The sequence below is a fragment of the Rhineura floridana genome, chromosome 2, assembly GCF_030035675.1.
Source record: "Rhineura floridana isolate rRhiFlo1 chromosome 2, rRhiFlo1.hap2, whole genome shotgun sequence".
NCBI classification, from domain to species: Eukaryota; Metazoa; Chordata; class Lepidosauria; order Squamata; family Rhineuridae; genus Rhineura; species Rhineura floridana.
In genome coordinates, this window is record NC_084481.1 from 31,646,611 (window position 1) to 31,670,099 (window position 23,489).

Consider the following 23,489-nt stretch of genomic DNA (forward strand, 5'->3'; position numbering starts at 1 on the left):
AGGGGCCCGGCCTGCTTATTCTATACACCCTCCCGGCACCCAATTATCCAGGGGGGGAGCCTAATTGCCCTGCAAGCGCCAAGGATTGATGGTTGGGGTCGTGCACCACCCGCCCCCGCGTCAATTAAAATTTAAATTCAAAAATGCCAGCCAAAGGCTGCCTAGCCTGTGGTCCTCGCCGCTGCTGGATCCGATCCTGCGCTGCCGCCTCGTAGTGTCTGCGCTGCTGCCGCCGCCGCAGGGCCTCCCAAGGCCAGGAGCCTCGCTGCGTAGGCCTTGGTGCCAGCCACCAAGCCTCTCTATGCACAGCCTCGCCGCCGCTGCCTCCCTGTCTCCCGAGGAGGCTGGGGGGGGCTCGCCGCCGAACAGCCGGCCTGGCCACAGAAAGCCTCCGGAGGCCCACGTGCGCCAGCAAAGGAGCTGCGCCGCGCCGAAGCTGCTGCTGCCGAGATTGCTGCCGAAATTCAAAATGGATGGCGGGAAGCAGGCGGGGCGGCCTTAAATAGCCTTCAGCCGCCCCGCCTCCCTGCCGCGTCACACAACGGCGTGCCAGTGCACCATGTGCATGCTCATCCCCCGAGATGGCGGCCCAGACATCGGCAGCAGCCGCAAGCTCGCCCCTCTGCCCGGTAAGTCCCGGGCACGGAACGGGAATATGTGAATTCAAAAGCAAGGGACAAAGGATATGTGTGCATACAATGTAAGGGACTACCTTATTCTGAGTAGAACAAATGCACATCGAGCTTAGTAGTTTTTACCCTGACTTATATACAAGATCTTAGGAAGAAACATCTCCTATCCCCTGTTATCTGAGCTACTTTTTACCAGAGAGGCTAAGGGTTGAATCTGGGATGTTCTATATTTAAGGCCTTTGCCAAAAATATTTTAAAAAATGTTGCCTATGTTCCTTACAGGCACCATGGAAAACAGTTAACATAAAGAGCCCTTTGATGAATTATGAAATTACCATCAACTTTATGAGCATTCAACTTTGGGGACACAAAACTAAATTGTCATTTATGAAATATGAAAATCAATGCCATAGCTGCCCTCATTTATTCATTTTGCCATCCCAGTTTCCTTTATTCCAGTATTTTATATGCTATAATGGAATTACAATTATGATTTATTTTATTTTTATTTTATTTCATTTCATTTTTAAACCGCCCATAGCGAATAGCTCTCTGCCTGATGCCTGATGCAAAGTTTGGTATACACTAGCAGAAACCCACTTAATTTGGCAAGGCTTCTCCTGACAAACAAGGCTGAGGATTAATAATAGTCTTACTGAGCAGCAGTATATAAGCGATTGTTTGTGCAAAGAATGGCATTTGACAAGAGATACCAGAGAGACAACCATGTCAATCAATCTTGTGTTGCAAAAATAACCATAGGACTTAACAAATGTGTTTTGGCACAAGCTTTTGAAAACTAGAGCCCACTTTGTCAGATGCATGAGTATTTAATTATGGATTAATTTTAAATTTTAAATGAAAGGACAATGCTGACCACATTATCTTTTAGGATTTCCATTTGTTTATTGGATGCTTCTTTAACATCCCAGGATAGCAGCAACAGCAACCTCTTGTCACTACAGTAGCACCATGACTTTGTGGCCTGCTGGACAACTACATTATAAGCTCTTTTTAAATTTACTCCTCTTGCATAGAAGTGGGATCAAAAAGGATTCTGCTATGAAAAAGCACATGTTCTTTTTTTTGCTCCTAGCCGACATTTCCCACATGATGATGTCTTCAAGCGTCTGATATTGGTGGCTGCGGTGGGGAGGGAGGATTTGCTAACATCATCATTGTGAACAATTGGGGGGGAATATTCTTAAAGGTTACAGTGAATTGGTTTAGTAAATACAACATATATGGATAGTACAAGCTCATATAAACACACACACACACACACACACACATAAAAGCCACTATAAGATTAAAGGAGATTGCAAGATAAAGACTTAATGGATGAAAAGAATGAATAAAGCTTGGCCAAGCAGTCTCTGACAACAAGAAGAAAGAGGCTCTCAGCACAGGCTCCTCCAGGTCTCAGTGACCTTCAGGAAGACTGCCAGCCATTCTGAGATCATACAGGACAAAAATAAATAATTTTAACAGAAGACTATATATCATGCTGTGTGTTCTGTTTCACATGAGCCTGACATTATACAGTGGTTGTGTTTTGCCACGTTACATCAATCTTCCCAGCAGCACAATTTAATTTTAACCCTATCAAGTGTTACAACAATTACCCTGTATTTGCAGCATCAGGGCCATGGACTTAAGCACTGAAGCAACATCCTGAAAATATTTAGAGAATTTTCTTCAGCAGTCCTCTAAAGTCTTAGGCTACGTGTGGCAGGAAGGTCAGCTGGAAAGGTCTTCTAAGCAGTTCAAGGTTGCCCGTGCTTCTTAGGACAAGCCAAGGTCATCTTTGGAACAAACCACCTAGAACAGATAATTGGGGACAGCTGACACAGAGCTTGGGGAAACAGACTGGGAAGATTTACACTCTAGGGCCCCCCAGATACCTCTCACACAAACCACCACAAAACTAAAAATGAGTAGAGGACTGTTCCATTATCCTTTAGTTAATTCAAGCATAGAATGCAGAGAATATACCCAGTGCAGTATGGGTTAAGGCCAAAAATGAGCTTACATTTTGTCAAAGTAAGTGGCTTCAATGGTATGACTGCAGAGGAACAACTGTCACTACATATTAACACTAAACCAGAAATGCAGGAAATAGTACAATAAAAAATAAGTAAAATAATAATTGCACCATGTGCGGCATTAATGCTACCTCACAGCACTGTTGTGAAGACAGATTGCTTGGAGACCACATTATACCACCCTGAGCTCCATGAACAAAAATGTTATAAATAAATGATTAAAAAATTGCTAATATTGTGGGATAGAGCATATCAGGACAGTTCCACTTGGTTTACAGAAAATAAACTTGATGAATCGACATATCTAGACTTCAGGAAAAGCTTATTCAATTAGAGACTGTGCTCTTCTTGAAGCAGAAGCGAAGACAACGATCCCAATGCTTAAAAACTGCTACGTATTATTAAATTTCATTGCGAAGCATCAAAACCTCAATGATTTTCATGGTTACATTGTTCATTCTCCGCCATGACCAGAAACTAAACATTCTGAGCAATTCAAATCTCTGCCTGTTCATCCCATTCTTATGCCATAAAGTACTAAGACCCCTGATAACTCAGACACCATTTTTATGCTGTTTTAGGAACATGGTATATTCATGTCAGTGCAATTTGATTACCAGTTATTTCTGGCCAATAATTTCTAAACACCATTTATGCCACTGAATAAATCATTCCATGTTAATTATTTAAGCTCGGTTGCTAGTAATTGTTTTATATCCAGGGTAGAAGAAATTTAAATGCTGAAGCCACAGCAGCTACTAAAACATTTAGGCTCTGTTGACTCAACAATTTGATTACTGCCAAAGAGATAGAGTCCCTGCCCATCTTTCACCCGTTTGCATCCAGTTTGAAACACAGCAGCACATTTAACTTCTTCCAGCCCTCATTACTTTTATTGAGCTGTAATTAGCCCTGGAATCAAGCTTCAGATATTAGTCTTTGCATTTAAAAATGCCCTATTATTCTTGTCCACTCTAATCTATGTCTATTTCTTTCTCTGTTCGAACTTGAATCCTAACATTCCTGGGCTCCTGCTGGGAGAAAGGGTGGGGTATAAATAAAATAAAATAAAATAAAATAAATAACATGATGATACTTTGTGATGTCTGCAAAATGTAACAATATTAATTGAAAATGCTGCAATGAACAAAAGAAAGTATTGAAATACTTAGTGGCCAGTTTGGTTGCCATGCATCCTTAAATTAAAATTATGCCAAACATGTTCTTCAGAAGATATATATATAATTATTCTAAAGCATGTTTCCTTCTTGATATATGTCAATCCCATCCTAAATCACTTCCTTTCAAGTCAGATCCCCCTAATGGTCTGTCTCATAGATTCACTATCCCCTTCTTCTACTCCCATATTTGTCTTTTCTGCCATTCTGCTTTCCTTCTGCCTGTAACATGCCTCTCTTCAGGATCTATTTCTTTTGCCCAGTCTTTCCTAGACTTTATCTATTTAGTGCACTCATCCTTCAGTTCTGCAATGCTTCTGTTGTTTGCCGCTATGTTTTTATGTACAGAAGCCATTAACTAGCATTCCATCCCACTTTAGTATGCTCAAGAAACAATAACCCATGGAAGGAGTATGCAGAGAGAGGTTGACTTATAAGTTACCATTGAGCTCTATAGGAAACGTAAATGGGAGAAAGATGAGAGTGGACAAAATCAGATCTCAGCCTCCTCTCCCATAATGTTCTGTTTAGTTTCTTTCCATGATTGAAAGAATGCCATTCTATTTATCTGGGTCAAACTAAAGTGCCATGATTGGGGATATTGTTGTGGCTAGTAAAAAAAAAAACTGGCTGCTGACACTGGGCCGAGGAAGTGTGCACTGAGAGGATTCCCATGGGAGAAGAGGCCCATGAAAAAATCTTTCCCCAAAAAAATCCTCTATCACAATGATGAACATTTTGCTGATGAGTTGTACTCCTGTTTTCTAGTAGATATACCCCAGAAATGTTTTAAGGGCAAAAAGTTCCATAAGCAGAAAATAAAATACAGATATCTACAAGTATGAGTAAAAATAGCATTGCTTTTTAAGATAAGTCTACCACCATGTATTTCAAATGGGGATTCTACTGTTGTACAAAGGTCCATTTACCATATAAAGAATACAACAGCATTTGACAAGTGAGTAACTGCTACTGAAACAGAAAATTGAGTTGGGAAACCTTCTCCCAAGTAACATTTATGCTTGTGTAAATTTAGAAATGAATATGCCACATCTTTTTTTGAAAACCCTCATGCTGTGCTGCTGCAGGATCTTAAGCTCCCTCTAAGCTAGGGAGGGGAACTTGTGTCCCTCCAGATGTTGTTGGATTCCAATTCCCATCAGACCCAATCAATATGGCCAATAGTCAGGGGAATGATGATGATGATGCCAATGGTCAGGGATGGTTAATGCAGCAGCATCTGGAGGGCCACAGGTTCCCCATCCCTGCTTTAAGCTAAATACAGTGCCTTGAAAAAGTACTCAGACCCCTGACCAATGCTCTCATATTACTGAATTACAAATGGTATATTGTAATTTCATTCTGTATGATATTTTATTTTGAAATACTGAAACTCAAAATCAATTATTGTAAGGTGACATTGGTTTACTGTTGGGAAATGTTTGTAAGAAACATTAAAAACTGAAACATTTTGCTTGTATAAGTATTCAGCCCCTGTGCTATGGAAGCTCCCAATTTACACAGATGAAAGAAATTGCCCTATCGAGGACACTATTACCTTACCATTGGCCTCCAACTGTGAACTAGTAAAGTTGCTGTGAGATTGTCAGGATAAAAACCCACTGTTGAAGGATCATGGGTCAGGCTGTGGATCTGAAGCAAACTGAAGACCAAAGAACATTCTACAGATGTGAAAGGTAATGTAAAGATAACACCGTTATCTTTTCGGCGCCAGGTCAAGACTTTCCTCTTCTCCCAGGCATTTTAGCATGTGTTTTTAAATTATTTTTTAATTTTTTTGACTTGTGTTTTTAAATTGTTTTTTGTGTTTTAAAGTTTGCTTATTTGTTTTTAATGTTTTTAATTGCTGTAAACCGCCCAGAGAGCTTCGGCTATGGGGGGTATACTATAGCCAGCGTGGATTTTTCACATTCTGCAATGTTAAATTGAAAATACCCCCATGCCATTCTGATGCTTCCCATAAGCTCATTCAAAACAAAACCTTACAAAACTTATAGTTCTGAACTCAGAAACGCTTGCTTAACCCTCTCAATTTTCATGGCGATACACAAAACAGTCAGAGAGAATAGAGCAGCCTTTTCCAACCATGTGCCTTCAGATGTTGTTGGACCACAACTCCCATCTTTCCTGACCATTGGCAATGCTGGCTGAGGCTGATGGGAGTTGTGGTCCAACAACATCTGGAGGCACACTGGTTGGGAAAGGCTGGAATAGAGAGTCTAAAAAGAGAGAAAAAAACACCAGAGCCCTTTTGGACTTTTTTCTCTCAGAGTTCTCATAATCTGTTGAAATTCATTAAAAATCACCCATGTTCACAGAGTACCTGTAATCCTAATACTGACCTTGCCCCATACTCTGACCTTCATCTTCTGCAGTTTAAAAGTTTAAAAAATGCCTGGCTGATTTTTAATTAATTTAAGAAATTTTGGCTGGAACCCTATGCTCAGGGCATGCTCAGTAAGAACCAGCTGTCAGTGCTCTAAAAGCCAGACTCACAGCTGCTGGGCTTGCCTAATCAGGGGGCCACACCCACACCAGACTTTGATTTCATGTGAGACAGTCATAGCTTCCCTCAGAGAATCCTGGGAAGTGTGGTTTGTGAAGGGTGCTGAGAGGAGACTCTTATTCTGTACACTGCGCTCTACATCGAAGGCCCTCCTCCGAGTTCCGACTCAGAGAGAGGCTCGGAGGGTGGTAACAAGAACTAGGGCCTTCTCGGTGGTGGCCCCTGAACTGTGGAATAGTGTTCCTGATGAGGTGCGCTTGGCGCCGACTTTGTTATCTTTTCGGCGCCAAGTTAAAACCTTCCTCTTTTCTAAGGCATTTTAATCTAACTGTAATGTTAATTTAGTTTTAAATTTGCTATAACTGATTTTAGATTTTTCATTCTCTTATATGTGTTCTTGTTGTATTATGATGGGTTTTTATTGTACGTATTTGTATTTTTGCTGTACACCGCCCAGAGAGCTATGCTAGTCGGGCGGTATAAAAATCTAATAAATAATAATATTCCACTGAGAGAATGGTTAACAGTCAGCCACTCTGATTGAAGGTCTGTGAGGGGAACAGGGCGTCTCCTAGCAACTCTCAGCAGCTTTCACTAACTACACTTCCCAGGATTCTTTGAGAGAAGCCATGACTCTCCAAAGTGAAATAAAGGCCTGGTGTGGATGTGGCCAGGGACCACTTTGGTTTAAATTTGGGTGGGAGTCTACATGTGCCTGCTGTAGAATAAAAAGGTGAGGTAAACGCTGAAAAGCAATGAAACTGTTCACAATGTTTTCCTTTTGAAAAGGAAAGGGTTTTCCCCTCTGCCCAGTGCCCACACACCCAATCTCCTCCCCTCCCCCAGGTCAGTGTTGGACTAGGACTTGGGAAACCAGGGTTTGAATCCCCACACAGCCATGAAGCTGACTGGGTGACCTTGGGCCAGCCACTGCCTCTCAGCCTCAGAGGAAGGCAATGGTAAAACTGTTGTGGTGCTAAATTTGTTAAGCAGAGTAACAGCGGTCTGAAATGTGAGTGTGCCAGTGTGTGTGTGCATTTACCTAAGAAAGCAGGCTTTTACTCTGCATTAGGATAACTGAGACTTGAGACTTAGTAAAATAAGAAAAGCTACTTTATTTATAGAAATACATAGTAGATAGAAAGGCATACCTGGTTCTAACTAGCTAATTAAGTTGGAGGTGCAATCCCCAGGAGTGGGAATTGCCCTCATGGCTAGGAGAGAGAGAGCAGAGACAAAGGTGTCTCCTCTCTCTCAGACAGTGGAGAAGAGAAGAGTGGAAAGGGCAGAAGGAGGAGGGGCAGGTAAGCTTCCCTTAAGATGTATCAATCTAACAATGGAAGGAAGGAAGTCACAGCATCACAGGTAAAGGTAATCAAGCCTATCCATCTGGAGGACCCTAACTCTATCTCCCTTCTGGAACATAAACAAAAGAACAAAACAGGAGTTGCTCTTGCCCCACTTCCAACAAAAACCACCTCTGAATACCATTTACCATGAAAACCCTATTCAAATGGTTGCCATAAGTTCGGTCAACTTGAAGGCAGTCCATTTCCATTTTCAAACTTGATTGCACAGAAATAAATCCCATTGAACTCAAAAAGTATCCAAATGATCAAACTAGGGTTACCAGGCCCAGCCTCCAAGAGGTCTTCTGTATCTTTAAAAGTTATGCAGGGGGAAGGGAGAATTTAACCTTGTGGTTTTTCCCATTACAGTGCTGCAAGAAAACCTGTACTTGGCTGAATTTTCTCTTCTCTTAAAGATACACAATCATTCTCAGGCCCCGAGCCTGGCAACCCTAGATCAAACCTACCCTCCCTTCTCCCTCCTATCTCCTCCCTCTTGCCCCTTCCCTCCCCTTCCTTTGCCCCTCCTCCCCATCCCCTTCCAATCCCCTCCTTCCCCCTCCCCTTCCCCTTCCCCCTCCCCCTCCCCCTCCCCTTACTCCTCCCCATGGTCAGTTTTACCTATCTTAAGCATGATTGCACGGAAATAAATACCATTGAACTCTATAAGCATGCAAATGATCAAACCTGCCCTCCCTTCCCCCTTCCTTTGCCCCACACCAATACGCTCCTTCTCCCCCCTCCTCCTCCCCCATGATCAATTTTTCCTATCCTAACCATGATTGCATAGGATTAAATCCCATTGAACTCAATAAGCATGAAAATGATCAGACCTGCTTTTCCCCTCTTTCCCCTCTCCTCTCCCTTCCTTCTTCCTCCTCCCCTGCCCACTCCAGCCCTCCCTCCCTCCCCCCAGTCAGTTTTACCTATCCTAAGCATGACTGAATGGGAGTAAATCCCACTGACCTCAATAAGCATGCAAATGATCAATCCATTCTCAGCAAGCTTGCACAGGATGCCATTCTTACCTCCCAGATTAAAATGCAGGGAAATTCACTAATAGGGAAAAAACCTTGCGGTTTAAGAATGTACCTGTAGCCCACAGATATTTCTATCAAACTTTAACAAGCAGGGAAATTGGACAGCTCTAGTGAATGCACCAGGGGAGCAGGAGACCTGACCTCCTCTCTGAGATATTGGACTGCCCTTAAAGTTGTCAAAATGCGAACACAATTTGGGTTGGTCTTTCACAGTCCAATCCACTTCCTGTGTAGCTTGGAAGAATTTGGTAACATGTGCCTCTGAGCATATAGTGAGTGGTGGCAACACCTGCAATCAGGCCAAATAATAGAAAGAAGATATGTGCTGTGCTGATCTTGTTTTAGCAGGGAGGAAGCAACATTATTAAGACAGTTGATATAGTTCAGATGGTCACTTTAAATATGTCTGATTTCCTTTGTAATGTTAGTGAAGTTTCCTATAGGAAATCATTTTCTTTTCTTTTTTCTATTTCTGTGAATATGTGAAGTACAGTAACACTTTGCAAAATTTACACTAAAACACTCCAAACATATTTGTGGAATAATGGCACTGACTTCTGCAGAATAGTCTCCAGTGGACCGCAGGAGTATCTCAATGTGCACACAATAAAACAGTGGGAGCTGAAATATATTCTAGCAAAATTCTAGGTGTTTTTAATTGACTTTGCCCACCTTGCCTTAAATGAAGTGGTTTAAACATAGAAGGGTGCAAACCATGCATCCTCTTTTTTTCTAACAGCTAGAGTCATTGCTGAAGTAGCAACATATTGTAATCAGTCTGATTTTACATCAAACTGCAGTTTCAGATTCAATTTTTAATGCACCCAAAATAGAAATAGAACATAACCTTCAATTTGAAACACAAAAGGCTGTCTTCACCATCATATGACATTGACCAATAAAAAGGTGTTGAAATTAATAAAAATAAATTTGACACAGATTTCTAGGATGAATAATGAGGGAAATAAAATTTGCCTATTAGTGAATAAATGTAATAAATAAATAAATAATGTAATAAATAAATAAATAATGTAATAAATAAATAAATAATGTAATAAATAAATAAATAATGTAATAGGTTGAGACCTATCGCAGTCTGCGTCTGTGTTAGAATTCCTTCATAAGTTTTGTAATACTGCTTTTAACCCTTTTTTAAAGTTGTTGTTGTTGTTGTTAATGATTTTAAAGCTGTTTTGTTTTAATGTATTTTAAGATCTGTTTTTAGCATTTTGTTTGCCACCCTGGGCTCCTGCTGGGAGGAAGGGTGGGATACAAATTAAATAATAAATAATACAAATGCACAGATTAAGAAAAGGGTACAAAATAATATCCAAGTGTTTGGATATCCTAGTGAGCAGAGTTGAATCAATAATCAGGAAGTGGAAGCTGCATCATACCACCCAGGCACTGCCAAGAAAAGGCCATCCCTCAAAACCTGGCGCTCGAACAAGGAGGAGACTTGTGAGAGAAGCCACAGAGAGGCCAACAATCACTTTGAAGGAGCCACAGAGTTTAGTGGCTGGGAGTGGAGTAGCAGTGCACCAGTCAACCATATCAAGAGCCCTGCATAATACTGGCCTGTAAGGGGGGGTGTGGCAAGAAAGAAGTCGTTACTCAAAAAGAAGCATCTGAAACCACATTTGGAGTTTGCCAGGAAGCATGAGAGTGCCCCAGCTGCGATGTGGGAAAAGGTTTTGTCGTCAGATGTGACCAAGATAAAGCTTTTTGGCTAAAACTCAAAGTGCTATGTGTGGCACAAACCTAACAGTGCCCATGGCTCAAGACACACCATCCCTACAGTATGGTGGTGGCAGCATCATGCTATGGGGATCCTTCTCATCAGCAGGGACTGGGCATCTTGTTAAAATGGACACAAGAATGGATGGAGCAGAATACAGGGAAATACTGCAAAAGAATCTGCTTCAGTCCACTAAAAAACTGAAGCTTGGGAGGAAATTCACTTTTCAGCTGGACAATGATCCCAAGCGCAAGGCCAAAGTAACACTGGAGTGGCTGAAAAACAAAATGATGAATGTCCTACAGTGGCCCAGTCAATCCCATTGATCTCAATCCCATTGAGAATCTGTGGTGCTCTTTGAAAATTGCGGTCCACAAATGATGTCCAACCAACCTGAACGACCTGGAGCGAATCTGCCAAGAAGAATGGGCCAAAGTACCTCCAACATTGTGTGCAAAGCTGGTACATACCTACCCCAAAAGACTTAAGGCTGTTGTTGCAGTGAAAGGTCGCTCTACCAAATATTAATGTGGGGGGGTTGACTACTTATGCAAGCAAAGTTTCAATTTTGTATATTTCTTGCACACATTTCCCAACATAAAACCAATATCACCTTACAGTAATTGATTTTGAGTTTCAGTGTTTCAAAATAAAATATCATACAGAACAAAATTACAATGTATCATTTGTAATTCAGTAATATGAGAGCATTGGTCAGTGGTATGAGTACTTTTGCAAGGCACTGTATTTAGACCCCTGGGTCACCAACTAGGCTTTCTGGAGTGCTACTGACAAAATATTGCCACAGATGCTACTCATCCATACCCAACATCTACACAGAGGGTTATTAGTTGGGGTTGTGGGTGAGAAAAGGCACCACTCAGGAAGCCAGATTTAGTCCAAAGAGTGAAAGTTACTGAGCCCTAATTTAAAGAGTTGAGGAGAGTTTTTTTTAAAAATAAATAAAGGATACTCAACTTTTAATTAAATCTTTATGATTTGCCTAAATCAGGAGTGGGGAACCTGTGGCCCTCCAAATGTTTTTGGACTCCAACTCCAGTCAACATGACCAATGGCCACGGATGGAGGGAGGTGTAATCCAACAACATCTGAAGAGCTACAGGTTCCCCATACTTTGTCTAAATAAAATTGTGGATTACCATCTTTGTATGTGCTTTGTATTGTAGAGGTTGCCTGAGCATCACAATGCTCCCAGTGCTAGTGCACCATTGCATGGGGTTAGAGTTCTCTTTATATTTAACAACAATAAGAGCAGAACATGATATTTTAGTGTGCCACATTTCAGACTAGGATGCCAGTTATACAGGAATGGCTAAATCAAATCAGTTCTACTCTTTTCTAGTTTCTTGTTCAAAAAACTACCCTACATTGAATCAGTTTAACTTGGCAACAATTTTAATCTGGAAAGTAACAGTATATTTGTTTTAAATAAAAACAATATTCACAACAGGTTTTACTTGGCTTGAAATTTGACATATCTCTCAGTAGTCAGTTTCAGTTTAACAGTAAGCTTCCAAACTATTCTTTGCAGAATATGCAGAAATCTGAGCCATGCCCACTGAATGATAGACAAGTGTGTCTACTTGATTGTTAGAAAGGATCGCTATAGCTTTACTGTGGGACACAGTAGCATGAGAGCAGCTCCAGGTAAAACTAGGTGATCAAAATAATGGCAAACTTGGGTTTACAGACAGTTATTTTTAACTCCCCTTTGAGAAGTTTTGTATCACAAAACGAGTCAAGCTATCAATTAAACCAGAAGTTCATTCCAAGTGTCAAGACAGAGAAACTTCTTTGGACAATAACACCTAACTCAGCAATCACATAAAAAGAGCTTGTAGAAATGTAAGTTGCTCATGCTTCTGATCAATAATAGACCTGATCTTGATGGTCACATCACTGCTGTTTACTGGGAGGTAGAAGGGGAGGAGGCAAGGAAGCAGCAAGGTCAGCATGGCTTAAATTAGGGATGTGCAAGAATTCCACTTTTGTCTGATTTGAAACGGGATTTTATAATAATTCATGTACTCACCCCATTTGTGCACTGAGCATGCTTGCTGCGAACTCAGCTGCTTTTCCCCAACATTGGAACCAACTGGGCGAGAATTCCAGTTAGGTCTCCCTCACTGGCTGCCCCCTTGATATGTATGTATGTGTTTGTTTGTTTGTTTGTTTGTTATTTGATTTATATCCTGCCCTTCCTGCCAGCAGGAGCCCAGGGCGGCATATGGGATATGACGAGGGGAGTTTCCCCCCCTGAAATGTAGAACTGAAGGAGCACCATGTGCTTCCAAATCTCAAAGTGGCACCTGATGCAGCTGAACAGAAACACTGTGGAGACAGCAAGGAGACAGAGACACAAAAAAGGGTGCTGAACCTGTACCTGCAGACCTGTGAGTGCATTGGGGGCATTCCTGCTACAGCTCCGAAGCCCTCCGTTACTGCCACGGAGCTGCTATTGCTTGCCCTGCAGCAAAGCATGCCACGCAAGGATGCCTCCTCTTTCCCCTTTTCCATGATCTACCCAGCTCAGAGCCGCTGCCGCCACTCTTTCCTTCCACCCTTCTACTGGGGGGCACCTAAGGGGTTAATACTGCAACGATTAGGAGGTAACTAGCCTAGATAATCTCCTTAATATGGGAATTGAGTCAACTAATACCCAAGCTAGGAAGACTCTCTCGTTTTGGCTTTTTATCTCTGCATTATTAAATTTCCTTCCACCCCTTCAGGGAGGAAGAAACTGAACCGGATAAATAGAGAAGATAGTAAAAGAAAAGTGGGGACGGAATGGCCTTCCAATCCACTGGAATAGGATCAGATTGGCAACAAGCAGCAGATACCATCCCTAGTGTAAATGCACCAGCAGAGCCAATCCACATTGCATTTGCACTACACCACATCCCTGCCACCTCGCTCCTCCCACTCTACTTCCTGCTAAGCAACAGATTCATGAGTGACTGGAGGTCAGGGTGAGTGGTGGCACCTCACCACCCCATCTACTCTTACTTATAAAGCAGTCTCTTCTTATTCTAATGTAATCTTCTGATATCCAATATGATGAGCAGTCTCTTAAAACTGCTTTTATCTATCAAGTCATGTGGTTTCATGTTTATATTGTGCCTATGAATTCTTCCTCAATTCCACTTTTGGTGGGTAAATTACCTCTTGATTTCCATGAAAAAGTTCATGGAAACTCATGGAATTCAGATTTCCATGAAAAAAACGGCAGTCCATGTTAGAGGGAGCCTGATGTTCCTATCATGTTGCAAATGCTGCCCTGACTGGAGATATCTATGTCCCTACCATTAAAGAAAGTATTACATCCACCCTTAATATAAAAAATTACAGCCTCAAACAGCATCTATGGAACCCACCTCCAAAAATCATGCAGCAAACCACATTTAAGCATTCATTGTTGTATACCTATACCAGAGTTGTGGAACATTTTTCTTTCTGTCCAGAGCCACATTCTCTCAGGGTTTATCTGTCAGGGTGCTGATAGTGAGTAGAGTCAAATCCAGTAGCAGGCAGGGCCAGAGCCAAATGTGGGTATGGCCACCCCCTTCTTTCTTCCTCCCTCTTGCTCCCTGCCAAGCAGGCTGGATGTTGGAGGAGGGGCAGATCATTCTTAGCTGAAATCTGAACTGAGTTCTTGTTGAAATTAGACGAAGGGCTGTAGGTTTCCCACTCCTGAGCTCCACCAACTGCGATGTTCTTAAAAGTGTATTTACATAGAATAAACGTCAGAGCAACAATAGCTTTGTTGCTCAGTTTTCTATGAAATACATCTGACCAGAAGGTACAAGATTACGCAATCAGCTTTTTTACATGATTGGCCTTGCTTTGTTAAATCAGTTGAACTCTATGGGCTGGTTCACACGGGAGCTTAACTTCATAGTAAATACGTACCTTTGCCACCGCAATAGCTTTGGAAGGTTTATACTCCCCAGCTTCCAATACGTGTTTTTTTTTACTTTCGATTCTCATGGTGTTCCTCTGGAAAGGGTTAGTATCACTGTTTCCTTATGGCCCCGCCCCCAAATCAACATGTTTACTCCCTCTGAAGTATTGCCAATAGAGAAGGGGAGGGGTTTTTTTCCATTTTATTTTTGTCAATTGGACACTGAAGCGGGAAGAGCATGGGGGAGGAACCAACCCTTTTCATAGTATTTATGAAATCCAATTTTTAGTGGAAGTGTGTGTGTGCGTGCACAAGTGTGTGTGTGCCTTCTGCAGCCTCAAGCGACTACCCAGTCCTTACTTACTCAGAAGTAAGCTTCAACAATGCTTACCCTCCGCTCAGGGCTCATCACTGATAACATAGAGAGGTTCCGACAGATAGACCGTCGAAGTTGTTAGTTGTTATGCACTCTGGGCTCTCCCGAAGTCATTACTACTCTTCTTTCTCGATTTTGCTATTGAAGAGGGGAAGGTTTTTTTTGTCAGTTTCATTGTTTCTTGTTAATTGCATGCCTCTCTGCAGCGGGGGGGGGGAATTGACACGAAACGTGGGGGGAGTGAGTGAAAGCAAAGTAGGGCAGTTTTTGCAGGCGGCAGAGAGACAGGGAGCCTTCTCCTTTCATTCCTGCTTCTGATAGCAAACTGGGGTATTCCTCTCACATCTGGTTTTCTTTTTTTAATCTACTATTTTGCGATCAAACATAAAATCAAATGTTAAATGAATAATATTTCCACAACGGCAATTTTGCAATATTACACAAACAACGATTAGAGGAGGCTTTTAACTGAGCTTCCTTGGGCTGAAAAGCCTCTCTTTTCCTGCCCAACAGCTGATGGGGATGTGAGGGGGAGCTAAAAATCCAGGAACGTAAGGAAGGGGAAATCAGGTTCTCTCCCTCCAGGCAGACAGATCTCTCTCTCTCTCTGTGTGTGTGTGTGTGTGTGTCTGTGTCTGTGTGTGTGTGTGTGTGTGTGTGTGTGTGAGCGCACGTACACACTATAAGTTGTGTTCTTTTCCTCCCAGCCTGAAACAACCCAGACGTTCATTTTGCTTGCGCTTGGGGGGGATTAATGTTGCCCTTTTGCACACCCACAAACCTGCATTAACGTTACGGGGGGGAGTGAAGGGGTGGAAAGGCTAGAGCAGTAGAAGTGGCCGGCTAAGCAGACGGAAATGAAATGGAGTTGATGGGGAGTTTAGTGGAGAGAAAGGGGAGTATCTGCAAGTTACAATCCACCCCACCCCCCAGCAGGAAACATCGGAATAAGGGATTACATGAGCAGGATGCAGCGAAGCAGAGGCGGTTTTTTCCTTACTATTCAGATTTTCAGTGAATTGGTTTGATTTGCATTTAAAGGAAAATGCAGCGGCTTGCCTTCCCTTTCCAAAAAACGTCATGCGATCGCTGCAAATTAAAAGGGAATGCAGCCAGCCTCGATCTCATATGAAATTGCCGTGTGAATGAGCCCTATATTGTACCCCATAAAAGGAAACTGAGATGACTAATTACACAGGTAGCTCTTAATTTTCCTTTTTTATATATATTAAAATTGATCAGCTAAGGGATGGAATGCCATTTTTCATCTAGAACTGCTTACATGGAAACACAGCAGAATGACAGGATTTGTTTATCAAGCTCCAAACGGATTTGTCAGTTAACAACTGCGCTCTATTGTTTAAGCACATTGTATCAGCAGCTTATCCAATGAAGGAATGATGAAGTCTGCTTCTCACAAAGCCACTTATTTAAAGAGAAAAGAAATAGGAGGGAACATCTGAAGCAGAGACAGTGGTTGGCTTAGCTCCAACCAAACCATGATGTGCAGCCAAGATTTATTTTTGGTTTACCAACTGTGGTTTGTTTGGAGCAAAACAAACCATGATCCCAGTTCAGATGAAATACTAAACCAGGGGTTGTGGCTTGTTGCTCCCTTTCATGCTAGGGGAAGAATAAAGAGGGAGCACTCTCCAAGTTCATGGTAAGCTATTAACTATGATTTTATGTGACAAGTCAACTGGGATTAAGTTTTTCTTCTGAAAGACAACAATCCAAGACAGACAAGTCTGTTTTACTAAAGGAAAAGGAATAGATTTTCTAGATTTAAAAAATGGCACTTTGAATTAAAATGTTCACTTTCAGTTGGTGTTGAACTGCCATTGCTTGAGGCAGTGTAAAATTCTATAGAAATAAAAAGCACAAAGACTACAGTTAGTTTAATACAGAAAAATGATTTCATATTCTCTAGATATTTAAGTTATTCTCTTTTACTGATTGAATGTTTATTTACAGGAGTTAAATTGCACCATACTTCTCTGTTAAATCTGATTGCATTAATGCACTAATGTCCCCTAGTTATCTCCTCCCCTGTTCGCTTTTTAAACCATGGCAAATTGGCTCCTTGAAGCCTTCAGTACATTAGCTACTTTTGGAAATAGATAACAAGGAATATGCATTTTAAAAAAACAAAAACTGGATTCTAGTCCCTGAAAAGCACAAGGGACAAGTGGGCTCTCCTTCTGAGAGGAGAAAAACATTGGTTTTTTCTAGATTTTTATAGTTATATTATTTATTTGTAATGATATTGTTTACCTGTGAAAGTAAGGCAGACTCAGGCATGTATTTGGCATACCTAGATTTGGCACTGAAACAGGGAATGCTATTCTCTCTCAGGAACTTTGTGGACAGGTCATCAAGAGGCTAAGTATAGGTTCAGTAATAAGACAAGGGGGGGAAACCCTGAGTTACTGAGAACCCTTGCTATCCTGCACAATTCTGTGGGTACATCTAAATTCTATGGGTGCTTTCATACACACTAACGCTGATACTCATACCTCTTCCCTTTCTAAATCCAGCTTGGACGTCTGGCATTTCTTGCCATATATGGAGTGAGAAATGCCAGATATCCAAGCTGGATTTAGAAAGGGAAGAGGTACCAGAGATCATATTGCAAACATACGGAACGGAGCAAGGAATTTCAGAAGAAAATCACCCTGTGCTTTATAGATTACAGCAAAGCCTTTGACTGTGTAGATCATGAAAAACTATGGAATGCTTTAAAAGAAATGGGGGTGCCAAAGCATCTGATTGTCCTGATGCGCAACTTATACTCTGTACAAGAGGCTACTGTAAGGACAGAATATGGAGAAACTGACTGGTTCCCCATCGGAAAGGGTGTGAGACAGGGGTGTATTTTATCACGCTATTTATTTAATCTGTATGCAGAACATGTCATACGGAAAGCAGGATTGGACCAAGATGAAGGAGGTGTGAAAATTGGAGGGAGAAATATCAATAATTTAAGATATGCAGACGATACCATACTACTAGCAGAAACCAGTAATGATTTAAAACAAATGCTGATGAAAGTTCAAGAGGAAAGCACAAAAGCAGGACTACAGCTGAACGTCAAAAAGACTAATGACAACAGAAGATTTATGCTACTTTACAGTTGACAATGAGGACACTGAACTTGTCAAGGATTATCAATACCTTGGCACAGTCATTAACCAAAATGGAGACAATAGTCAAGAAATCAGAAGAAGGCTAGGACTGGGGAGGGCAGCTGTGAGAGAACTGGAAAAGATCCTCAAATGCAAAGACGTATCACTGAACACCAAAGTCAGGATCATTCAGACCATTGTATTCCCGATCTCTATGTATGGATGTGAAAGTTGGACAGTGAAAAAGGCAGATAAGAGAAAAATCAACTCATTTGAAATGTGGTGCTGGAGGAGAGCTTTGTGCATACCATGGACTGCGAGAAAGACAAATAATTGGGTGTTAGATCAAATTAAACCAGAACTATCACTTGAAGCTAAAATGTTGAAACTAAGGTTATCATACTTTGGACACATCATGAGAAGACATGATTCATTAGAAAGACAATAATGCTGGGAAAAACAGTAGAAAAAGAGGAAGGCCAAATAAGAGATGGATTGATTCCATAAAGGAAGCCACAGACCTGAATTTACAAGATCTGAGCAGGGTGGTTCATGACAGATGCCCTTGGAGGTCGCCGATTCATAGGGTCGCCATAAGTCGTAATCGACTTGAAGGCACATAACAGCAACAACAGGAAGCAATACGCTGAAGAACTCTATAAAAGAGATGCAAGGATGACAGATTCATTCATGGAGGAACCGTATGATGAAGAACCAGAAATTTTAGAATGTGAGGTGAAAACTGCTCTTAAAATAATTCGAAGAAACAAATCACCGGGAACAGATGGCATACCAGTAGGGTTCTTTCCTTCTCTAACTCTAATTAGATAGGTAAGTTTGGTCATACTAGCTATATCCCAGATTTTGAGAAGCCATTCATTAATTTTAGGGGATCTTACTTTTTTCCCAATTAGCAGAGATTGTCATTCTAGCAACAGTGGGCAAATTGAACATCATTTTCTGCTCTTCCAGCAGAACCAAGTCCTTAACAAAACTGAATAATAACTGGGTCTAGTGGTAATCTATATCGAGTTATTACTTCCATTTCATTTATTCCACAACTTCTTCCCAAAATGTTTTTATATGAGGGCAAACCCGAAACATATGTAACATATCTGCATTTAGCTGATGGCATCTCCAGCAGTTACTTTGAGTAGTGTTATATATATGCAGGATAACCATGCCAAAGTCAGATACCAGTGAGCAAGAACTTTTAAAAAACTTCTTTCAACTTTATACTGTACTTTAATTGAGGTACATCATGTCATATGCATTTTCATATGTATGGTGTTATTTGCTGATCAAATCCTCTTTCTCATTTACTCTGATATGCATTAATTGCTATATCTAGGTTGATCAAAACTTTATACATTTTACTCAGTATATTCTTAACATGTTGAGTTAATAGAAGTTCATCAATGGTATTCTGCTTTAATGGATCGTGTTCTTAATCGGTATTAATGCTATAGTCTTAAGCTGTAAAAACTTTAGAAACGAGGACTGTGCCTGCTGCATTTCATTTTTAACTTTAGTAAAAGTTTTAAATCTTTCCTCATTAAATAACATATGAAGTTCTATCAAATTGCATTTTTTCCAAAGTGAAACATCTCTTAATAATGATTCATCCTTAAACTCCTCATCATAAGTAACTACAGTTAAAGGTGAAAGTTCTGGACAGTGTCCTCTTTAGTCCAATTATTAAAAAATTGCTTATAGATGGATTAGCTGTAAGTAGATTCTTGTCAAGATTTTTGTGATGCCAAAACAGATTTTTTTTAGTTCCGTAGCGATATTAATTTGTTCTAAAGTTTTAGCTTTGTCTGGGTGGAACAAGCGCCAGTTTCTAACTGTAACCAGCCATGTAGTATATGGGAGTTGGTAAGAAAGTTAAGCGACTTGATCCCCATTGCTAAATAAAGTAGTATTATTTTTGAAGGTTACCATAGGAATTTATCCACTGTATCAGAAAGCCTGCCTAACACTTTATGACATGCATTCTATATTGCCTCTGAATATATCAAAGCTTCATTAAAGGCTTAACAATCCTCAAAGCAATGTGTTTTGCAAAGCCCAATTGAATCAAAAGGGGCTTGAACCAATCTGTAGCCTAGTGAGCACTGAAGCATGATGCTACAATCCTGAAGATGTTTAGTTTGGTCAAAAGTAGTCCTTCTTAAAGTAATGTTTCACATGGGTAAGTAGTTTCTGAACTAATCAGTGTGCATGTAATCCCATTGGTACAGTTTTCTACTGCCTAAATGGAGTGAAATAAAATATCAAAACAGCTCTGTGCTTCCTGGAAAAGGCAGCAGTTAGCATTAGTGCTTGAAAATAACCCTACTGAGTGTCATGCTGTCCTCTTGTAGGCAAACAATTCCTACAGGGCAGGCTCCTTCATGTCAGACAATTTGTTGGTGTGGAATTTGCAGTCAGGATTAACACAGCAATGGCTGGATCACACATTAGATATTTGAATGACAGATATCCTTACTTCAAAACCTCTCAAGCACTGGCAAGCATATCGTACCACTCAGCAAGATGCCACTTACTGACAAAACATACATTCAAAAAAAATGAGGAAATGAAAGAAAATGTATTTGATGGGCTTATTTGACTGCAGAATTTAGAAATCTCTGGAGAGATTGATAAGCAATAAGATCTCAAAATAAATGAGCCACAGTATATTGGTCTTTGTGAAAATGTTTTTCAAACCAGGCTAAATACATATTTTGGCTATATATGAACTACAACATTATATAATAACTAAGTGTCCATTTTCAGCTGGGAAGTCATGGGTTAAAATCTCAACTCAGCTTTCTATTCATTACGTTGCCTTAGTTATGACACTGGCTGGGTTCAGACACAACACTAAGCCAAGGTTATCATAAACCAAGGTTTATAAACCAACAAACCAAGGCTTACAAGCATGTTCGTGGTTAATGCACCATGGTTAAGTCACTGGTCCATGTTTAAGTATCCAATGGTTTAATAAACCATGGTTTAGCATTGTGTGCAAACTAAGCCACTGTCTCTCAGACCCAGCTCCCATATGCAATATGGAAATTAAAATATTAATAATAATATCTTACAGAATTAATGTAATTTCATAATTAATGTCATTACAAAAACAAGGACAAAAAGTAGTTTATGAATGTTCAAAGTGCCACACAAATGCTTAACAACAACTAGAGATCCATGCAATTCTGCTGAAAGAATGCTTTTATGTTCATTCAGACAATACCAAGGAAACTGGCCGTTCTAGCAGGGGTGCAAGAACAGGATAGTTTTACCTTTATTTCAAAGATCAAATAAAATGTGGAAGTGATCAGTTAAGGAAACATCAGGAAAATGGAATAAAGGGCTGTCTGAATGCAGCCTAAGTTAGTTATACCTTGCCTTTCCCCTCCTCTTCATGTTGTGCCATTGTTTTCTGACTGTTTCAATTTTTCATGATGTATTAATTTATTTCTTTATTCAGTTTCTGTCCCACTCTTCATCAATTCTATTGATCCCACACTGGGTTATATCTTATATATTTGAGATAAAATAACTTTAATTAATTAAAAACATCAGCTTTATATTATGGTTATTATTACCTTGTAAACCACTCAGGGAACTTTTGTTACTGGGCAATATATAAACACTGAAAATAAAATGTTCCCACAGACTGAAGTTTCCTGAAAGGTTATTACAATGCAAGTCTTTATTTCTTAGTACAGAAACAAGAGGGGAGATACTAGAGCACTGGTCTTCAACTGGTGGGTGAGGAGGGTTGGGACTCACTACCAGGTTGTGGGCTGTCACAGGTTCAGATTAATTCTACTGGGTGTGACAAATCCCTTGGAAAAGCACAGTGTTTGTGTGCAAGTGCTCTTTCTCTTCCTGTCTGTCGGGGAAGAGGCTTGATGTTCACTCTAGCAAGGAGTCTCCCTTTCCTTCCAGCCTTTTGTACTTTGCATACTGGCCCAGGTGCTTCCAATCAGCCTGTGTTCTTGCAAGCTCTCCTGCTCCTTAATCACGCTGATTGCCTTTGTTGCTGCAACACCTGTTGGCATCTTCTCTCTGCTGGGGAAGGGCCAGCCTCCTGGTCGCTTCCAGATTCTGGCAGGCAGGCTCCCTCACTTCGGGACCTACAAGACCCTCCACCTAGTGTTGTAGGAGGTGTGGTGGCCCCAAGTCCATGCAGATGTCAAGGACTATGTAGCCACCTGCAATACCTGCCAGTGGGCAAAGGGCTACCCCAGGAAGCCCCTGGGGCCCCTGCTTCCACTCCTGACTCCCCCAGGACCCTGGCTGTCGGTCTCCCTGGATTTCATCACAGATTTGCCTGCCTCCAGGGAAATGACTACTATCCTGGTAGTGGTAGACCTGTTTACTAAGATGGCCCACTTCCTCCCATGTACTAGACTTCCCTTAGCTTCCGAATGTTTCTTGCCCAGGTATTCCATCTTCATGGCCTTCCAGATCATCTGATATCGGACCGAGGAGTCTAGTTCACCTCCCAATTTTGGCAAGGCCTGTTTTGAACCCTAGATGTCCAGCTCCATTTGTCCTCGGCCTATCATCCTCAAACAGATGGTCAGACAGAACGCACAAATGCCATGGTGGAGCAATGCAGGAAAATTGGGTGGATCTGCTACCTCTAGCAGAATTTGTATATAACAACTCTCTGCATGCATCCATGCAACAAACCCCTTTCTTTGCGACTTAGGGCTATCACCCCCAGTTTTTCCCATCAGTCTTGCCTCCCTCGCCAGTCCCTGCTGCAGATCGCATGCTGCAAGAATTATGGGCCATCCAGGCAGTCCTGAAAAACTAATTAGACCAGGCAAAGGAACCTTTTGCAGACAGTCATTGCCAGCCTGGCCCTCCATTGAAAATAGGGGACCGGATGTGGCTCTCCACCAGGTACTTGCAGCCCCAAGGGCTGGCCCAGAAACTAGGTGTGTGACACATCGGCCCCTTCCTGATCACCCGCCAGATCACCCTGGTGGCTTTCCAGTTGAAGCTCCCAGCAGCCCTGCATATCTGCCCAGTGTTCCACTGGTCGTTGCTCAATCTGGCTCGCCCACCTCACCCGTTGAGTGCTCAGGTGCGGCCTCCACCCCCGTCAATGTCAAGGACCTCGCCTCAGTTGTTCATGCTCTGGTAACTTCTAGGTTGGATTACTGTAATGCGCTCTACGTAGGGCTGCCCTTGAAGACAATTCGGAAGCTTCAGCTAGTGCAAAACGCAGCAGCCAGACTGCTGACGAGGACCAGCCGGTCAGCGCATATAACATCTGTTCTGGCCCATTTGCACTGGCTACCTATTTGCTTCCGAGCCAGATTCAAGGTGCTGGTTTTGACCTATAAAGCCTTACACGGCGTGGGACTGGAGTATCTTGTGGAACGCCTCTCCCGCTATGAACCGACCCGGTCACTTCGCTCAGCGTCTAAGGCCCTCCTCCGGGTACCAACCCATCGGGAAGCCCGGAGGACAGTTACTCGATCTAGGGCCTTTTCTGTAGTGGCCCCCGAATTGTGGAATAGCCTCCCTGAAGAAATTCGCCTGGCGC

The 23,489-nt window shown here is 41.6% G+C and overlaps 1 protein-coding gene across 9 annotated transcripts in view; it reads right to left on the minus strand.

Moving 5' to 3' along the window:
• The window catches only part of GULP1 (GULP PTB domain containing engulfment adaptor 1), a 334,104-nt gene that overhangs the window by 242,767 nt on the left and 67,848 nt on the right, over positions 1–23,489 (minus strand). Inside the window, exon 2 of one of the 9 annotated variants that reach the window (XM_061608238.1) lies at positions 2,258–2,453. The exons of the other annotated variants lie outside the window; for them this stretch is intronic. The gene's annotated coding sequence lies outside the window, so the exon portion shown is untranslated. The remainder of the gene's footprint in view (positions 1–2,257; positions 2,454–23,489) is intronic. 9 annotated transcript variants of the gene reach the window in all.